Genomic DNA, 21,277 nt, shown 5'->3' on the forward strand with positions numbered 1-21,277 from the left:
TTGCGGGCACAGGCCATTAGAAAATGGGTGACTGAAATTGAGAGACCCCAGGGCACTGGGCTATTTCAGGGCCCATTGTTCAGGCCTTCGAGCATTTCTATGCTGTTCTTTAGTCAGCGGAGGCATTGGAGGTGGACAGTGCTATCTCATACCTAGGGCTGACCCCATTGAACCATTTAGCACCACAAGATGCCTCGCGCTTGTACCGTGACATTCAGATGGACCAGCTGATCGCAGCAATTCCCCATTTACAGTCAGGCAAAGCCCCGGGGCAAGATAACTATACCTCTGATTTTTATAAACTATTTGCGGCCTCACTGGGTCCCATCCTCACCTGTTTATATCAATTATTTAGCACCATGGGTTCCCTTGCAGATACCATCAAACTGGTTACTATCACGGTTCTGCCCAAACTCAGCAAGGACCCTGTGCACTGCTCATCATACCGGCCAATCTCACTATTGAATCTCGATGCTACGATTTTTACTACCGTACTGGTGACTCGACTTGTTCCTTACATGCAGACCAAGGTGGGCTCAGACCAGACAGGGTTTAAACCTGAGAGGAGTTGTAGTGACAACACCAAATGTCTTTGTCACCTCTTGCTTAAAACCCAGTGCTCTTGAGTACCTGCACTCCTGTTGTCAGTTGATGCCAATAAGGCATTGACCGGGTACACTGACCCTACTTGAAGTTGGTGCTCTAGAGAGTGAGCCTTGGTGAACGTGTCAGACGCTGGATTTGGTATAGCTATACGGGGCCCTGGACGGCTATTTGGTTTAATGGTTTGATATCCTTGCCCTTCGACATTGCACATGGCACTCAGCAAGATTGCCCCTTGTCACCACTCCTTTTTACCCGGTATATGGAGCCCTTCGCAGAGCGCATCTGCAGAAACCCCTCTATAACGTGTATCACCATGGGGGAAGGGACCACAAGTTCGCTATCTATGCAGACGATGTTATGGTTGCCCTGACACATCCACTAAAATCTCTGCCTCCACTTATGAGGGAACTGGAGGCCTTTGAGAAATCCTCAGGGTTCATAGTCAACTTCCAGAAGTCTCAGATGCTCAACCTAATGTCCCAGAAAGCTGACCAACTTACCCTAAGTGCCTCTTCCTCTTCACATGTGCTAAGCGGCGAGTGATGTATCTGGGCCTACTTATCCATTCCACAACAGTGCAGACTGCAGAAAGCAACTATGGCACCCTTCTCTCAAAAGCACGGTCTTAATTACAGTCCTGGAAAAGCTGCACTCTTTCTTGGCTGGGGTGCTTTGCAGAGATCACATTTACTCTTCTGCCTAAGATATTGTATATTTTGCAGACATTACCTTTGCAACACCCGCTGCAGGTATTGAGCAAATTATAGTACCTTTTAGAGGATAATATTTGGATAAGAAAGCCTGCGTAGCCAAAAAGCAGGCATACTTGTCCCCTGCGGAGGAGGACCTTGGGGTCCCCCCCTAACACCCTATTATCAAGCTGCACAACTTCTGTACTTAGTAGAATGGACCAGGCCCTCCTCAGAGAAGCACTGGTGTTTCATCGATCACACGATTGGTGGCATCCATATCTGGAAGGTGCCTTGGCTGCCAAAGCACACAGACCACCCGGGGTGTACATTTTACCTGTTCCTAGGGCCACTATGGGGTTTTGGGACAGAGGCAGGTGCCAAAGAAGTTGCTGTCCACTCGCATCTCCCCTGAAACCCTGATCATTGGAAACATCAACTTACCTCCTGCTTGTCAGGCCCTGACTGCATACAATGGCAGCACGCTAACTGCAAAAGAATGGTAGACTTTTCTGATCACACAGAGCAGATGGCCTTCTCTCAGATCCAACACCATTATGGCATACCCTCAACTACACACTTGCAGTACATTGTTATCCACCACTGGGTCACACAGCAATCCATTCTCCCCCATGCTAGCTGCCCTTGTGGCCATTTGAGAAATGGCTTATCATTCAATATACAGACAAACGCCACTGACATCTACGCCTTTCTCAGTGCATCACCGCCCCTACCGAATTAGCAGTGCAGCTGTGCTAAGGAAAAAGAGTGCAAGCATTCCTTCACCCCTAGAGAATGGTTGGACATTCAGATGCAAGCCAACACCTCAGCTCCCAGTGCTTTAAGCAAAGAAACGCTCCTAAAGGTAGTACATTATTGGCATTATACCTCAGCATGAAAAACTCAGTGTAAGCAGGATGTTGATGCAAATTTCTGGAGAGGCTGAGGACAAGTGGGGACCCTGTCCCATCTTCTTTGGCAGGGCCCTAAGCTCCATCATAGCTGTGTTAAAGTCTTAGCCATTGACCAAATGAACGACACCGAGCTTCTCAAGTTCCTGAGCTATATACCGCTAGGTCTTCCAAATGCACTGACCTACCAGCTGAAATCCACATGAGGGGGAGCCGTCACTCAAGCCCTATATGCTGCCAAACAAGCATTGTTAGTACTCTGGGGCATTGCCAAAATACCCACCCACTTATACTGGCTTTATAAAATCTGTGATTTCGTTGGAATGGAAATGTTGACAGCGTCTGTGGGCCAAAGAATGCCCCAATATGACAAGACTTGGGGACCCTGCCTACGGTTCCTTTAAAAGGAATTCAGGGAATTAACCTGCCCTGCATACCTGTGCATACTTCATCACAGTCCCGCAGAACATGAAAACAATTGAGCTCCCCTAGAGCTGACACTGCCTCTAACCTGTGGCTTAGGCAACACCATTGGCCCAATCATTAGAGGCTGCTCCAACAATCGGATAGGTTACCTGCTCTTCCACTCCTTCCCTAGTGCACCTCTCTTTCTATCTACTATTACTTCTCTACTCATCTTTCTCCGACCTGCTATTGTTCCTCATTGGCAGATGGATGTAGATGAGATGTTGCTGTATTATTCTTTTACATTATCAAAACCAGTAAAACAGATTTAAACCTAAAACATAATACTACACACTACAAAACACAGGTACTCAGAGTCTCTGGCTCACTTCCACTGTCCTATTATCATGGATTCCTTCCTATGCTCCACCGTCCACCTGCCCTACCAAATGTGAGTTTCTGTGGTAGGCCTCAGCTAGTGCTAAGTTTGGCTCTACATACTTTAATCTGTGTCCTCCTCTCTACGTGGAAAAATGTGCTGGCTCTCTTCTGTGAACCTGGGAGTTGAGCCGGGCCACAATGTAGAAATCAGATGTGGTGGCAGGCAGGAGTGTGCCTGTCCTTGGTTCGGCATCCCTCTTTCGTGAACTACGTGATTCGACTAGAGTCTTGGATCCACAGGTCTGGAAAGAGTCATCCTCCACCCAAGCTGGATGGTGAGTAGGTAGCTCGGCTTGACATACTTCCTGGTGGTTGGGGTGGCAATGAAGTCCGCTTCTAGTCTTGTTCCAGGTGGCAACAGTTGGACCACTTCTAGGTGCATCTGAGTTCCGCTGCAGTAGCAAAGTCTAATCGGGTGAACATTAGTCACCTCCTCAGACAGCCACACAGTCATTCATGCACAAAGAGGCGGGTGCCTCATTGTAGCAACTTCATTTATAGTGGCATAATCCACTCTGGCACAAACTGGACAAGTGCTGTGGGCTAACCACTTTAAGTCCTTTTTGGCCCGACTGGGCAGGCATCAAGCATGGAGTGAGGTGCTGTGCTTTAGTGTGCCAGAAATTCACTGCAGAGATGGGGGTTGAGTGGATGTATAAGCCTGGAGACAAAAAGGTATCATTCGTAATCAACGAGGAGGGAAAGAGAAGCTGTGATCCATTCGGCTTCCAATGGTTAGTGCAAAAATCAAGAGGGGGGTAGAATGGACCACTTGTCCTGTATAACCAGGGTCTTTGTTTGTGTGGGAACCATCAAAACCCCTCATACATGTACACAGGCCATGGCGGTATATCTTGGTTCTCCCCCTGAGTGTACTGTTACAGCATCTTCATTGGGTCTTTTTCTTTGTAAGTATGCTGACCTCCACCTTGAGGAAGACCCACTGGTTTGTCAGTAGTGGTCAGGAATAGAAAAAGAGGGTGTGCTCATGCTCTAGTGTAGTGAATTAAAGTTCCCTACATCACTCTTTATAAAAATATTTATTGGAGAAGTTGTGATGTAGGAAGGTAAAACATGGTAGTGGTGCGTGTGTAGATCCAGTTACTAATCTACCGCACTGATGTGGGTCAACATGTTTCAGCCTCGTGGAAACTCTAGAGGATTTCGTCAGGACCGAGGTGTGTTCTTAAGAGCGCATTATGGCTCTTAACAGAGAGGTGTACTCACCACCCTTGCAATGTAAGGTCAGATCTGTAGTATCTGTACCTGAAGGAAAGAAAAAGAAATGTGCAGTTGCATGTTCATACATTACATCATTGTTCATTCATGCTAGAATCTGTATATGAAACGCTGAAACAGTGGTGTTGAAATCTCAACTCGCCATACTCGGGATGAGATCATTGTACGTCTATATTGCACAAACGGTGACTATAATTAAACTGGGCTTAATTTAGAGCGAGTGGCGGATGTGACAAGGAGCGGTCTCGGAGAGAAATCAGTGCATCGTTCTTGCATGTTATTCAAAGGTCAGTGCTCATAGACGTGCGGTGTCTCAGTCTAGGCCTTGTTCGTAAAGTGCTAGTAGTTACTCAGCGTCCTCTGATGTATGTCAAAAGGATAACTGAGGAGCTAGTGATCGTTATAGCGGTTGTATGCCCCCAATTAATAAACGTTCTCATTGCCTTGTCACCAGGGGACCCAGATTTGCATTTCTGAAGCTCAGTCAGCGATGTTTCCATAGGGATAACAGCAAATTCCGAGAATACTGGCCTAAGAGTCTGCCCTGGTTTATAAGCATTAGTCATCTCTGAGAGACAGGGTAATGCTGGAAAGGACGCATAAATCAGGGCGATTTTCTCTACAAAGAAATCTGAGATCTTGTTACATAGCTTCTGTGAAGGGGTACTAGCGTGAGTGAGCGCTAGGGGGTTCGTAAAAGACTTAACTATTTTGAAGATTTCCCAAGATGAGTTCTTTGCGCTAATAATGCGTTCGGCAGTCTTTTTTATTTTGCACTGAGGAGTTTACGATATTCATTTAGCACTACACGGTAGCACATAAGGAAGGCATCTGTAGACCTCCTTTGCTGTTTATGATATTAAGAGATTGCCCCTTAAAGAAAGGCATTTGGTATGGCCTAAATACAGTGCGGGTTGGGGGAAACATTGCTCAGTGTATGCAGTGAGAAATTTAATTTGGATTGAGCCTGAATGAATGAAGTTTAATTCAATAGACTACAAATAATATATCTCATGTATAATTATTATGGATAAATTAGTTGCTGTAATGAGGTCTACAAGAATCTGGGAAGTTGATGATGTGTGAATTGCATGCATGAGGTAGAGCACCCAGTGGGGACACTCACCCAGACTGACTCAGTCCAAGAGCCATTTTTTCAGCAGGCAGGCTGCTCGTACCCACAGTGGTAAGTGCCACTGGCTGCTATGGCAGGTGTCCTTTCAAGCTCACTTCAGGATTGCTGCCAATCTTCCTCTTCTAATCAGTTGACAGGCTCTGAAATGTTAGCACAATGGTCATGCTCTTGGTTGTCTATGGTAAACGGACCCTCAGCTTCGGGGTCAACTGCTCTTGACCATGTTGGTAGTCAGCTCTGTAGTGTCTTCCCGAGCCCTATGGCATGCAAAGTAAATACGCCATATGGGAGCTGCAGTTAGATCTTACTTTATTTCTCAGCATACGCTCACACACTGAACATTATATCATATTTATTATTAACCACACCCTTACACCTTCCAGTATATTTTGCAGTTCCTGTCTAGAGTCCACCCCAGGACCACAAGGTTCCTAGTCCATATAGTCTCCAGATGCGAAATCTCTCATTTTGTTAAATAAAAAGTGGTAAACAACATTGGAAAATCACATCTCTTAGAGTCGGCAAGGCACTCGCACTTATCTGCGGCTATGGTGATCTGAGGTGATCGAGGGACACCCTGATCAAAGAACAGTGATTTAGGCTTAAGCGCCTAAGCTGGACCTGCTTGCCGGGTTGCCTCACACGTGGTTTCAGGATTCGACAAACGTCGAGGTAGATGTATAAAGTGTGAAGTGTCCCTAATGATAGTTTGTCCAGGACGATGTGCTGTCCCCATATATGACAAAAGGAGTGTCTGTTTACTGTTTTCATCTCTGTTTACCTCGTACTCAGTCTCCTTCATCAAAGACCGTTTCCTGTGCATGGAGATGCTCATTAGCATAGATCTTCATTTTCTTTTTCCGAGTTGCATTAGTGTCTCCAACTTGCTCACTGATCGATCCGATGTCTATTGAGGTAGTTTTGTTCTGATGGCTCTCCCCCAAATAGCAAGGTGGCTGGACTCTCATCAGTTATGGTGTGAGGAGTTGATCAATAGGCTCGAAGGGCCTGATGCAAAGCTTTGTTCAATTAAATACTTTCCATGGATGCTCACTGAATGACTCTCTTGAGGATACCCATGAAGCATTTCACTACACCATTGGGTTTGGGCCAGAGGGGTGTACTCTTTTAGTGTTTAACATTGAGTCAACCAAGGAATTCTTTGAACTCTGTTTTCATAGGGCAGGCCACTGTCAGGTTTGAGAATTTTGGGATGACCCATGGTGCAAAGATGTCATCAAGCTGTTATATGACTTTGTCGTGAATTGTTGAAGATAGGTCTTCCACCAAAGGAAAACACGAAAATTCGTCGCTACTACCATGAGATGGTGTTCATTTCCTAAAGGCCCAAAGAAGTCAACAGCAACCCTTTCCCAAGCATGGTTAGGAATGTCAGACATTATCATCGGGTGCTGTGTCACGTTAGGAGATAAATAATTGCAAATTTGGCACACCTTCAGCTCTTTCTCGACTCACTCATCTAGCCGAGGAAACCACATTGAATCTCGTAGGGCTGTTTTGGTGGCTGCGATTCCACAGTGTTCTTCATGGGAAAGCCTGATGACCCGCTGTCTAGGGCTTTCAGGTGTGATGGTTTTCCAGCCTCTTATGATAACACCTTCATGGGTGACTGACAGACCTCATCCAGTACATTTTTTATTTTTTTTAATTCAACAAGAGACTGGGTATTTTTTCTCCATGATTGTGTAGCAATGATTTCTTTGATGACAATCATGTCTTTATCAGTGTTGGTGATAGCAATGATTTGTTCTACTGACAGAGCTGCTGGTGTGCTAGATCACATGATGAAATTAAGATATGCTTCAGCTGTCTTTATGGTCGTCGATTCACCAAAATGCCAGGAGTAGCAGAAGTGACATCATATACCCTTTGACCTTACTGATGTCACAGGAAGTGCTATCATATGACCTTTAACCGTGCATCGTCCCAAGATGTGATGTCACATAACTTTGACTCTGATGACATCACAGTAATAAACATTGCTGAGGTTACATCATTGCATCGTTTTTATATGTTTTTAATAGTTTTTTATAGCGCGAACATGGCACTTGTGTATATCAGATCGCTTTACAGAATTACAACCTGCCGAGTAGTAAAAAGCAGTAATATAACATTCACTACAAGTTAACTAACAATCGAATAGCATGGTTCTATCATTAATATCAACATAATGTCATAGTTCATCCACTGCAAATACCGTCCAGACGAGTCCATACAGCAGAACCATGTCGGTTTTCTTGAGCGCCGCGCACAACTGAGATGGCAGTTTGCACAGCTGACAATGATTTACAACACACGTGGTGCCTGTTCATACCTGATTACAATCAATCATAAATTTGGGCACCTTTATAAACCACGCGCACAGCGGCATTCATTCACCAGCTGGGAAGAGACCAGGGCAGACCATAAGAGCACCACAAAGGACGCACCTTGAGGCAGTAAGGGGGTGTATGTGTTGGATGTGTGGGTGTGATAAACGCAGCTTCCGAACCCTTGGAGCACATTTCCTAAAGTCAGTATGAATGTTTAGTTGAGAGTGAATTTAACAGCCTTATTCACTATACCTTAAAAAATGTTTTTTTACTCTGATTTCAGAGTGTGACTACAGGGGTCCCTCTATCCCTCCCTTCCCATGGGACATCTCAACCCCTAACTTAGGGTAAGATTGTGAGCTAGATTCACAGTATTCATTTTCATGTGCACCACGTTTACAGTGACACGTGTGTCCACACCCACATGCATTATAATGTCTTTCTGCATGATTTAAGTCTGATTCTTCATTTTTTTCCCAGTATTTAAACTTTATTTGACACTGTGGAAAATCTTTATCTTTACAGGTTACGAAGTCTCCAAGTAGAGTTTGACAAAGGTCAACCTACCAAAGTGAATTCATCTTAGTCTGTTAGAGACTGGATAGGAGCCCTCTTTTTTATGTCCTGATGAATGCCATGGAACCTCCTGGCCACGACGGCAGAAAAATGTTGACAACACTGATGGGGATGGGGTACTAAACCCTGTGTCCCCACTCTTAGTTTTGATATTAAGCAAATCCCACTCCAATAAAAATTATGTGGAGTTTGCATTAGTTTTTAAATCACTCACCTACCTGCACGGGCCCCCACTTAGTTGTAGACATGCTTTCCTGTCTCCAGGTGAAGGCCCACTCTCTATCAGACCGAGTTTTTAGAGAGGGAGGACTGCCGATGATGAAGCATGACACCTGGTGGTGTGTGAGGACAGTCCTTACATTTTTGTGATATGCCCAACACCACAAAGAGAAAGGCATAGTGCGCTTCATTTGTTAGAATCAGACACTCATTCAGGTTAGCTTCTTGTTCTGTGTACATAATGCAAGACTCCCCTGTGTTCTTGGCACTGATTTTGCCACCTCTAAAGCCACTGGTCGCAAAGACAGTGCCTGGGGTAGCAAGGAGCAAGCTAGGGGTCGCAACTGTGATCCCTGGTGCCCCCTAAATGGCATCCATGACTGTCTTGGATGTCATACTGTGACAATGTAGCAGCACTCGTGAAAAGTTATTTGCCAAGTTTTGATCCGTCCCCCATTTGTGCACAATCTTACAGTCATATTTTTGCAGTCTTAACCCCAACTCTCAATGCAAGGGAGCATCTTGGCCTTTGGGTTTCCGTAAGTAACACCTGGTGGTCTGTGACAACAGTAAATATTTTTCCATAGAGAAATACATGAAAATGTTTGCAGGCCCACTCTCCAGGCTCCTTCTACGGCTCAGAGTAGGCATGTTCTGTCTCAGACAGGTTCCGACTGGTATAGGCAACAGTGTTTCTGAGCATTCCGAATGCCATTGTGTTGAGCAAGGATTGCCCCTAGCACTACCGGGCTTGCATCAACTGTTATCTTGGTATGTAACTTGGGGTCAAAGTAGGACATTTCAGTTGCAATTTCAATTGCATGCTTGATATTTCAGAAACTTGTCACACTCCGGAGAGCACTGAAATGGTACATTTCGCTTTGTCAAGTCGATTAATGAGGCACTTACTGTAGAAAAGTTGCAAATGTATCTTGAGCAATAACTGGCTATGCCTAGAAAGGATCGCAGCATGGTAACATCCTCGGGTGGGGGCAAGTGGATGACTGTACTTGCAACTTGCCCAGGACTGCAGTCATTCATCCATCAGAGAATATATGCCCCAAAAATTTGAGTTTGGTTTTGTGAAACTCATACTTTGCAGCATTCAGAGTGAGACCTGCTGTCAAGGTTTCACGTACAAAAACGTAAAAAGGAACTCCTCAGGATCAGTTTGATGAACAAAATGGTCCACCTCTTTATATCCCCAATTCCCCCTACCATAAAGGCACATAGTTTTTTATGGTGATCAAGTTGGGGAACGTAATTAGGGTAGGAACAGCAGGTAAAAGGAAGAAATACCTGAAGTTATAAGAATACAAAAGTTTTTTAAAGCATATAGGGCCAGATGTATGTAGCTAGCATTTTGCGATTCCCTAATTGCGAATCACAAGGATTCGCAGTTAAGAAATCTCAAAGTGCAAGGTATGAAGGTGTATAGTACACCTTTCGCGATTCCTAAGGGGTCACAAATGACCTACCTCATGATTATTAATGAAGAACGTCACAAATTGCAACCCCCTAGGAATCGCAAAAATCACGGGGATGGTGGCCTGCTGAGATCAGCAGACCACCATGTCTGTGTTTGCTTTTCAATAAAGCAATAATTGTTTTTGTAAAGCAGCCTGTTTTCCTTAAAGGTAAACAATATGCTTTTCAAAACAAAAAACGAAAAGTTTTCTTTTCATTTTTTAAGAGCAGGCAGTGGTCCATGGAACTTCTGCCTGCTCTTAAAAATAGTTTTGCAAACATTCACAAAAAACATTCACAAAGGGGAATGGGTCCCTTGGGGACCCCTTCCTATTTGCGAATGGGTTACCACCTACTTAAAGTAGGTGGTAAAATGCGAATGTTTTGCAACCGCAATTGCGGTCACATAACATTCATACAAAACGATGCAATTCGGTATGAGGAAGGGACGCCCTAAACACGCCCCTTTCTAATACCGAATCGCAAACCCATTTTGCGATTCAGTAACAGGTTACCGAATCGCAAAATTAGGTTTGCTGCATGGGAAAAGCTATTTTTGCGTTCGCAAATGGGCAGATTCTGCAAATCTGCCCTTTTGCGAATTCAAAAATGCTTGATACATCTGCCCCATAGAAACTACTCTAATATATTCCCGCTAATATAAAGTATTTGGATTACCTCCATTCGCAAAAATTCTCTCCTCTTAAATGAAAACAGCCAATCTCTGACTACTTGAAGCTACCAAGGTTACCAAACTTTCCTCACCTGTAAACAGAGAGACACATTAGCACACAATCTCCCACATTAACCACTGAGAAATAAACACTAATTTTATAACATGTGTACCCTTTAGGTTAAAGAACAAAAATAAAAAAATTAAGAAATCTATCTCTCCTTTGTAGATTGGTCTCAGCATATGTATGTAAGTCCAGAGAGTCTTATTTGTATTTCTTTTGTATCTTTCTTTTATCTTCTTTTATTTCAGAACACATCTTTTCCTTGAAATCGCATTTGATAATTCCTCACAAGCTGTTCCCATTTCCATGAACGAAATATGAATAGTAAGTTGTGTTTGAATAAAATAGCTTCTTCAAACACCTACAAACACAAAAAATAAAAAGAAGGTTGGTAATTAGCTTTCACACAACCTCACAACTAATGTACTTTACTTGAAATGCTTCCACTGAGTAACATGAAAAATGCAGCTTTTAGTTGTATGCATTTCCTTTCAAAGTATCCATTTCCCTGAAAACACAACAGACTGGAAAATTCCTCCTGAAATAGCCACTAGAAACTAAGTCAAGACCCTAAGTTTCAGACCCTTTTCATACCTGACTGCATTCGCCTCAACAATAGCCCGGAATGTCCAAACTACAACAGGTACAGAACTGGGAGTGAATTTCTCCAACTAGACTCCTGCAATGTATTTTAGGCAGTGAGATAAAACAGGACCATCATCCAAGTTCCCTCGCCTTCCCTCGCCTTAAACTTTCCACAATGAATTACGCACGTCGGCCTATGTGCGAGGACGATAAATCCCCAGACTTCCGCATTCTTTGGAATACAGCCTCCCATTCAACTGGCAAACTTGGTGAAGGGATTTGATGTGCTCTTGTGTTTTCCAGAAAAACAGTATGTCATCACTGTAATTACAAGCATGTGTAACAGGTTGGATTAGTCGGCGAATAACATCTCGAAATATTTCAACAGCCAAAGATAATCTAAAACTCAGTCTCTTGTATCTGAAAAAACCAACATGGTTCGAAAAGGCAGTAATGTACCTGCAGTTCTCTTCTAGTTCGAGATTATGATATCCTTTATTTAGGTCAAGACCGGAAAATACCTTGTTTCTATTCAACTGCATTATCATATCCACTATGTGAGGACCAGGGTGTCTCTCCCTCTCCATTGATTTGCTTGCTTGGCGCATATCAACGCAGATGCACGCTGAACCGCTACTGTCTTTTTTTGACCCCACCACTATGGGCAAAACTCATGGCATAAGACCTGTAGACCATTCAATTATGCCATGCTTTAAAAGTGCTTCCAGTTATTTTACTACAGCTTCTTGTAGATGAAAAGCAATTCTACGATGTCACTGAACAGCAGGGTGAATGTCCTCATTGATATGAAGCTGTACTTTCATTTTGTTAAGTCTTGCCAGGCTACAGAACAATGATGGAAATCAACTCATGATCTCCAACTGGGCATGGAGGTTATAGTTGAGGAATATCAATCTCATGTTAGCATCGGTGGCAAAACTAAACAAATGGGAACATGAATCAAGATTTGTACCAATGTCTTTTTGTGTCGCATTGTCTCTGTGGACAACCCTTGGCATTACAGTGATTCAGACGCAGCCCAAGTATATACCTTCATGCCTGATGGAGCGAGGTGAGACACAGGCGAGACAGGCTGTTAAACCTTTCCACAGGTATGATATAAATTAAGGCACCACTGTCTATGATGAAAGTTATTGGGTGATTGTTCACTTTCAATGTGATTTTAGGCAATGTCCAATGAAAATTGTTGTTTCGTTAGTTGAATTTCTTTTCAACTGTGGTCTTCTTTACAAGCTAATCCTACATGCATATGCCTCTTTTTGGTAGCTATCATCAGCACATACCCATTTTCTTCATAGGTAATGGATAGTGATGTCGATGAGCCATTGTATGATGAGCTCGACAACAATTGATCTAGCCTTGTGTCCATTTGTTGTAGATGATGATGCTTTTTGATTTTGTGGGGGTGGCAAGTGTGCTTCTGGAACGTTCTTGCATTTATCTTGCCTGACGCACTTGAATTTTTCTTAGGTCAACACACAGTTATAAAATGGTTCTCTTTCCCACAACCTTTGCAGATCTGCCCAGTGGCTGGACATTCACCTTCATGGGGAAATAAAAACCCACATTGGAAACATAACTTTGATTTCTTTAAAGATGTCAACTTACTTGCACCTTGTTTTTGCTTGTACTTGTTTTTCACGGTCAGGGCGGATTAATGGTGGTGTCCCAGCTTCCATATCATCAGCTTGTTGGTCTGCTTGTTCCTCTGCTATCGCAGCCATCAGCATTTTTTACCGACTGTGTGTTTGTCTCAACAATGCGTCTTCTAAACAAATCGGAAAGGCAGCCAAGGATGATTCTACGGTGCATGGCTTCTTCATTGGTGAAACCACAGAACCTGCAATGTTCAATGAAAGCATCAAGACTTTCAACAAGCTCATCTATTATTTCACCAACCTGTTGTCATGCTTGGCTGAAGATGTATTATTGTAATTTAACAAAGTGACAAGGAAGTAAGAAGGAGGAAGAGTCACTTTATTCAGGTCATCCGCTCTCTGTGACCGAGGCGCACCGTCAACATTCTAAGGTGAGCTCCCGGACATTCTAACCGAGGATAGAGGGGAGGGGTGGACGGAAGGTACCAAGAGGGGAAAGCCAAGGGGTAAATACAACACATCTCCTTACCCATAACATGCAAACATTTTCAAGAAATGAGGAGATTTTACGTAGCCAATCTGTCCCCACTCCAGGTTTGTCCATCCTCCAACTGCACCACATTTTCCCCAAAGTTCTTAACCGGAAACATTTGCTCTGTCCCACCTATACCCGGGTGAGTCTCCTTACCACCACGTGGTCGTTAACATTGAGATTAAAATCTTTCACTCCATGTTTTCTGTCGTACCAATCTTTGTAACAGGATTGGTGTTGCTGGACTTTAAGATGACTCTCCTTCCTGTTGTAGACAATAGTTTTACCCCCGTCTAGCCAGAGAGGGTTTAGTTTGGTGGCAGGCTCTCTCCCTCTTAGGGCCACAAAAGGAGAGATACCGATAACACGGTTGGGTGCTGTGTGGTAGGCCCATAAACAGTCTCTCAGAGAATCATTTATGTTGAACCCATTGGATATTGCCAGTTGGATATGATCCTTAATCATGCGATTCGTCCTTTCTGCTAACCCATTGGCCTTGGGACAGTAGAGTGCAGTCCTTTCGTGCTTGATGTTAAGGTTCTTCAGAAAGGTCTTCATTTCATCAGAGGTAAATTGCACCCCATTGTCAGTTACTAGGACCGATGGGATTCCTTCAAATGAGAAAACAGACTTTAAGAAGGTGACAAGGTTGTTGGTCGTGGTGGAAGAGGTGAATCTTGCATTTACCCAGTGTGAGGTGTAGTCCACCAGAACAAACATAAACCTTTTTGTGGACCTAAAGAATACATTGGACCAATTATGTCCATGGCAAGTTTAGTCCATGGAATTACTGGCACCTCTTCTGGGGATAACGGAACCTTGTGTAATATCTTTGTCTAGTCGCTTCTAGCGCAACTAATGCATTCCTGTTGTAATAAAGCTGATGCCACACACTAGTAGAAGTTCTCAGTCTTTATTCTTGACCATCCGCTCTCAGCATAGAAGGAATTCACCTGAACATTCTAAGGTGAGCTCTCTAGGGTCATACCATATACTGGTTGGGGAAAGGGGTGTTGGAACATACCAACTCATACTAAGACATTAAGATTACAACAATTCCTTTACCTTTATTTCCACCCTAGATTCCAGTTAAGGGAATCAAAAGCTGTTCCTTACCTTTCTTTTTGTAATACTTCTCCCTAAGTGTCCCTCATGGGCGAGGTCTATGATTTTGTCTCTTAGGGCCTTGGGTGGAACAATTTTAGTGTTGCGGTAGATTTTGTTTTCGAAAATGGTCAGCTCATTTCTAACCTCCAAAACTCCTGCAACTCATCCATGACATTGCAGCATTTTTCCAGCCATCCATTGATTATTAAATTTTTTAAGGCAATAATTTTAGAGTCCTTCTTCATTTCATCATCCCATTCCTCCTTTGTGAAAGAGGGAAGTTGGATAGATAGGATGGGTGTGTCTAAGGGATCCTCATTGATGTTGACTGCAAGAGGTGACCTAGATAAAAAATCCGCCACCACATTTTCCTGTCCCAGCAGATACTCGATCCTAAAGCAAAATTTCTCCAGCCCCAGAACCCATTTTGCTACTCTAGGGGACTCACAGTGTACTTTTTTTGATGAAAAAATGTAAGTCAAAGGCTTATGATCCGTGCGGACCGTAAATTTACTCCCCCGAAGGAAAAATTTGAAATGATTATCGTCCCAGTAGCATGCCAGGGCTTCTCTTTCAATTACGGAATTGTTCCGTTCAGATTGACTAAGGGTGTGGGAGGCGAAGGCAATAATAGTCTCGCCCCCATCCCCTTTCTGTGATAGGGTGGCCCCTAGACCTTTGTTAGAGGCATCGGGACTTAAAATGGTTCTCTTTTTATGGTCAAAAGGGCCGAGAGCACGAGAACCTATGATTTCATTCTTTAAACTGATTACAGATTCTGAGTGTTTCTCTTCCCACTTAAATTCTTGTTTAGACTTCAAAAGTTCTCGCAAACTATCGCATTTTTCAGAGAATCTTGGGATGAACTTCGCCATGTACTCAACCAGGCCTAAGAAGGACTTTAGTTCTTCTTTGTTCTTGGGAAAGGTGCATCTTCCACCGCCTAAATTAGGATATGTTTTGGTCTTATTCCCTCGAATGATAGATTGTGCCCCAGGTAATCCATTTCCGTTACTTTGACCCTACATTTGTCACGTTTTACGGTCAATCCTGCTTCGGACAGTCTTGCACATACTTTTCTAAACACGGAGTCATGTTCCTCTTCAGTAGCCCCATATACTAAAACATCATCTTGGAAACACATACTGTTCGGGATGCCATCCAGTACCTTTTGCATCATTTTTTGGAAAACAGCGGCAGCTGAAGCAAGGCCGAAAGGCATCCTACTGAACATGTATGTGCCGAATTGGGAGGAGAAGGCGGTCAAAGGCCCGGACTCCGGGTGAAGTTCAACTTGGTAGTAGGCCATGGACAGGTCTATGACAGAGAAGAATTTGGCTCTTCCCATAGTGCTCAACATTTCGTTGATGTTGGGGAGGGGGAAACGCTCAATCCAGATATTCTCATTGAGGCTGCGTAAGTCAATAAAAAGGCGGAGGCCTTGTCCGTTGGCTTTCGAAGCGATGACGATGGGTGCAAACCACTCCGAGGCATCGATTGGTTGTATGACACCTATGTGGCAAAGTTTGTCAAGTTCGTCTTTTAATGGCTGTCTTAAAAGTAAAGGGACTTGGCGAGTTTTGTGCACAACCGGTTTGGCCCCTTGCCTTATCTTTATTTTATGTTGATATTGTTTTAACAACCCAAGATCATCAGAGAAAAGGCGTGGAAATTCATCACATAGGGGTCTCTCCAAATCCACTTCTTTGACCAGAATGACCTGATCCTTACTATTAGGGTCGAGAATGATGCCAAACTCCCTTTGATGTTTCCATCCTAGGAGGTTAGAACCTGTGCTCACAAGGTAAACCTTCCCTACTGTGGATCTACCTTTGAAGCTTATTTGAGTTTCCACCATGCCTACCAGCGGGATAGGATCTTTAGTGTAACCACGTGGTGTAATATCAGGTTTATTAATTGTCATGCCCGGATCTCCCTGAATTTTCCTGTAATCTTCCACATTTAGCAAAGTAAAAGGAGAACAGGAGTCTGCAAATATTTCAAAAGATCTGTTGTTGAGTAAGATGTTGCATTTAGGGTACTCCGCGACAAGACTGCCACAAGAGCTTTTTACTTGAAAAACGAATTTAAGTTGATCATCGCTACCCTCATTGATGGCTTTGACTTGACTGCGATCTCTATCCCTGCACACTCTTGCTAAATGACCTCTTCTGTTGCACTTCTTGCAGTGTGCGTTACGTGCAGTGCACAAGGGACTGTTGGCTAAATGGTTATTACTCCCACATCTATAGCATTTGAGGTCAGAATGTTCTCTTATGGATTTGTTGGATAGTTCCCCTTTATTTCTGACCTTCAATACGCTTTTGGTGGGAACGTCAACCTGTACTGCAGCCACCACTTCTTCTGATACCTTTATTTCCTTCATGCACTTTGCAGTGTGTTCAATAGATTGAGCTATAGAGATAGCTTCCTCGAGCGTGGGATTTTTGGACAACAATTTTTCTTGAATCTTACTGTTGCTCGTACATCTTACTAACTGGTCTCGTATTAGAGAGTCATTGAGATCCCCAAAGTCACACCTTTGGGTTAGGCCTCTCAAGGCCGCAATATCGTTTTTCACAGATTCACTTTTGCTTTGAGCACGATTGAAAAATTTGTGACGTTCTAAGACAACATTAATTTTATCCCCAAAGTGGTTTACTAACTTTAACAGGGTGATTTCCTATGCATCCAGATCATCTTCCTCATTAAGTTCCGGTTCAGGCAGGGTCTCGTACACTTTGCGACCATGGACACCCAGATTATGTAGGAGAATGTGCTTCTTCCGTAAAGTAGAAAACCTTTTCCCCCCATGGCAATTAAATAAGACTCAAATAGTTTAGTCCATTCCTTCCAATGGATATCAGGTTCTCCACATTCATTTAAAAATGAGGGGGGTTGACAAATGCCTGGTGTGCCCATGCTAGTAAGGAATAAGAGAAGTAACAATCCCAAGTGAAAAGGGAAAATAAGAGGCCCTGGAAGGTGTGAGGAGCACAAAATAGGTGGAAGCAGAGAAGGTACTATATGCTCCGTATATTCCTCCCTCCCCCTTTTACAACACAGTCGAAATGGAAAATGACCAGCTGGGGGAGGATGAAGTTTGGCAGATCCCCACAAAGTAGATCCAGCGCAGGCTGGGTTGGGAGGAGAATATGTGAGGGAAAAGTTAATTGTAGAAGTTCTCAAGGAAGAATGCAGGCAAGAGACCTTGAGCTGGCGTTTCCCAAGGAAAATGAAGGTGAAAATACAGGATAAAGTCACAGTACTACGGGAGGAGGGAGCATTGTGGTGAATAGCGCTATGGCCATAAGCGCGGAAAATGGGAAGCAAGAAAGTAGTTTCACCTCACCGTACATATGAGTCAAACGACCTTGCCCAAAACCCCTCCGGCTGACAATGCTGCACAGTCGCAAGTACAGCAACCCTGTAAGGAGGCGAGCTGCGAGGAAGTTCCGCCCGCTGGTGGGCGTGAGTCAGCTGGCAATACTGCACAGACGCAGGTACAGCAACCCTGTAAGGAGGCGAGCTGTGAGGCAGTTCCGCCTGCTGGTGAGCGTGACTCGGTGCCCAGAAAGCGTGTACTTGAAGGTAGGGATGCCGGGAGAGCCGTCAGAGGAATGCGGAAGCAGCCGCTAAGAGCTGGAGAAGAATGCCGCTGAGGAGAGGGTCCGCCGTAGCCTTGGTTGGGGTGGTGAAACTGCAGCGCAGCGTGAGGCAACACCTTTTGAACAGGAGAGGAGGCGCTACCCTGGCAACGGCAAGGTGGTGGCTGAACTCCGAAGCAGACCCCAGAGGCACGCTCCAGACTCCCCAATGGAAGGACACCCAAACCGCTGAAAGGCTCGAAATTTCGCTGAAGGCTGCGTGGTGAATAGTCCTTCTCTGAACATATGCAGATGGCGTACTTGCAAACCACGCGGAACTGCAGAGTTTCCTTAGACCGAGTTCCACCAGAGAGACTGTACTGCCGCTGCAAAGCTGTCCTCCCAATCTACATACATGAGAGCCAACTAAAGGGGGAGATGACCTTTCCTGCCCCCCACACAGGATCGTCGCCAGTATTGTAATTTAACAAAGTGACACGGAAGTAAGAAGGAGGAAGAGTCAATTTATTCAGGTCATCCGCTCTCTGTGACCGAGGCGCACCGTCAACATTCTAAGGTGAGCTCCCAGACATTCTAACCAAGGATAGAGGGGAGGGGTGGACGGAAGGTACCAAGGGGGGAAAGCCAAGGGGTAAATACAACATGTATCTTTCATAGTCGACGTTCGGCATTGGGTTGAAAGGCTTTCAACGCTTCTTTTACCTTTTGGTACAATTTTGCTTCAGTTTTTAAATCTTCTTTAGTGCTCCTTTCACCCCATCACCTACAAGGTTTTTCAAGTATTTGATGATTTTCTTTTCATCCTCTTCTTCAAGCGCATCAATCAAGTCAGTGAATGTTTCGATCCATGCATCCCACCTGCAACTTCTGCAAGCACAACCTTTGTGCTTGGACTTGGGTCTCCACATCTGATTGGAGGTCGTAAAGCACTTTACTCGTACTTGAGGGTAAGTAGGTTTCTGTTATTAGTACACAGTTATCTCTGCCATTGTCATTGCTTCATTTGGATAATCATTCTGTACTTGGAGCTCAGTGCAGCTTCTCTGTCGATGACGTTTTTTGGAGATTTTGGCAAACTATTCAAACATGGTCCTCTGCAGGGCCTCTGACTTCTTCTGCTGCTATGAACGGGCTGGAGCAAGGCTTCTACTCTACTCTACATGTGCTGGTCAAAGACTGCTTTTCATCGATTTCGGGCACATGTTGCATACATAAGTAATTTTCTGTATTGTTGCATACTCTCAGGGAAAGCAGTCTTGTTTTCTTCTGGACATGTATCCTATCCTTTTCGCCATATATATCGTTTTCCCAGCTCTGGAGCATGCAGTGTAAATACACTACATGGGAGCTGCATTTAAACCTTACTTTATTCCTCAGCATATGCTCACACACTGAACATTACATCATGCCTTTTATTAAACATAACCTAACATCTACCAGCATATTATACACGTCCTGTCTAGAGTCCGCCACAGAACCACGAGGGCCCTAGTGCATATAGCCTCAGGATGCTGAAAGCACCACCTGCAGAGTTGACTTCCTCCTTCCCTCTTCAGTCAGGCAGGTCCCTTTTAGGCATTCCAGGAAATAAAGACAGTTCTTCCTTCAAATCGGACTCCAGATAAAGTCCCCTTCCTTTCGGAAGCTGACTGCCTCTGGGTACTCATTGGTGCACCCCCTCCTTGGTTAGAAAGAATTTGGAACTGGAACAACAAGTAGGCCAACAGCTCCAACAATTATACAGGCACAGCAGACAGGAGATGAGTATTCTCAATCTGCACTTTCAGAACCAGTTTGGCTCAGTTCTCCTTTTATATGTCCTTCTCAGGCTGACATCCCAAACTCTGGGTCCCGAGTCGATTGTTGGTGGGTTATGAAAGTCTAAATAATAAATAAAAATGCCTTTAAATACCACATTTATCTAGTCACATCTGCTGCACTTTAAAGACAGAGGTCAAATGCCAGGGTATGTCTTTTGACAAACTTGCTTTTTTAACATGGATTGGTGTTTACAAACTCCTCCCACTTGCAGTCAGAGAAAGAAAAGAAAAGTTCACGTAGTTATGTAACAGTCTTAGTCTTGCAACTGTACAGGGAATTTGAAAGGAAGAGCTGCAAAATGTAATTTTTTTGTAACACACAACAAAATGTAAATACCTGTAAATGAACTGTACACGTTCAGCAGTTAGAAAAACACTAATGATAAATCAATGAAAAATGATTAATATTCACTGAAACCCAATTTCCACTCATTATTATTTGTGAAAAATAGATGTATTTTATCAGTAACTCTGTATGTCTTTTTAAATTTAGCATCCATTTCAATGGAAAATGTGCTATTTATAAATGACAGTGCTCTACTGGACAATGCTTTAGTTACATTAAAAAAATGCACTCCTCATGTCTATTAAAGCTAGGTGGATCACAAAAGTTTACTGTTTTAAAAACTGGAAAAAAAAAGGTTGGGAAGCATTGGCCTACAGTGATGCTGTTCACAGCAGGGGCATGTCCAACAGGAGCACCCACAACAAAGACACAAAAAGGTTTGAGCGTGCAGCATCCACACTGAGAATGATCAGGATAAGAGACAGAGGTTCAAATAAATAGGTTCGGGAAGCCCCTTTTCTCCAGGCAAATGCCACCCTAGCCAGGTAACCTTTAATCTTCATTGGGTATGTTGTCCCAGGGCAAGGAGCTTAGGTCATTTTAGTAGGTTTTGAATTCTTCTAAGATGTCAGTGTTTTCAGTCACCTCCTCTCCTGTTGATGTCCTTAATGTTATGAATAGGTAAAATCTTATTGTTGTTTCTTCCCCAATACCCAGGACAGTGTCCTGCGGAGTCTTTCGCCCTCCTCCTATCTGGTAGCGCTCGATTCCTTCCCTAGAAAGATTCTCTCCATGTCAGCGTTCTCTCTGTACTCCAGGAGTGTCTCATTAACACTTTTAAGGTATGCATGCCACGAGTGTGTAAGTGATAGGCTTTAAGTTCTACCAGCATGTAAAATCTACTGTCCACTTTCACTTATGAATTTAGATAATATAATTCTTGTCTGAGTGGTCACTAATAG

Source organism: Triturus cristatus, chromosome 8 (genome assembly GCF_964204655.1).
Source record: "Triturus cristatus chromosome 8, aTriCri1.1, whole genome shotgun sequence".
NCBI classification, from domain to species: Eukaryota; Metazoa; Chordata; class Amphibia; order Caudata; family Salamandridae; genus Triturus; species Triturus cristatus.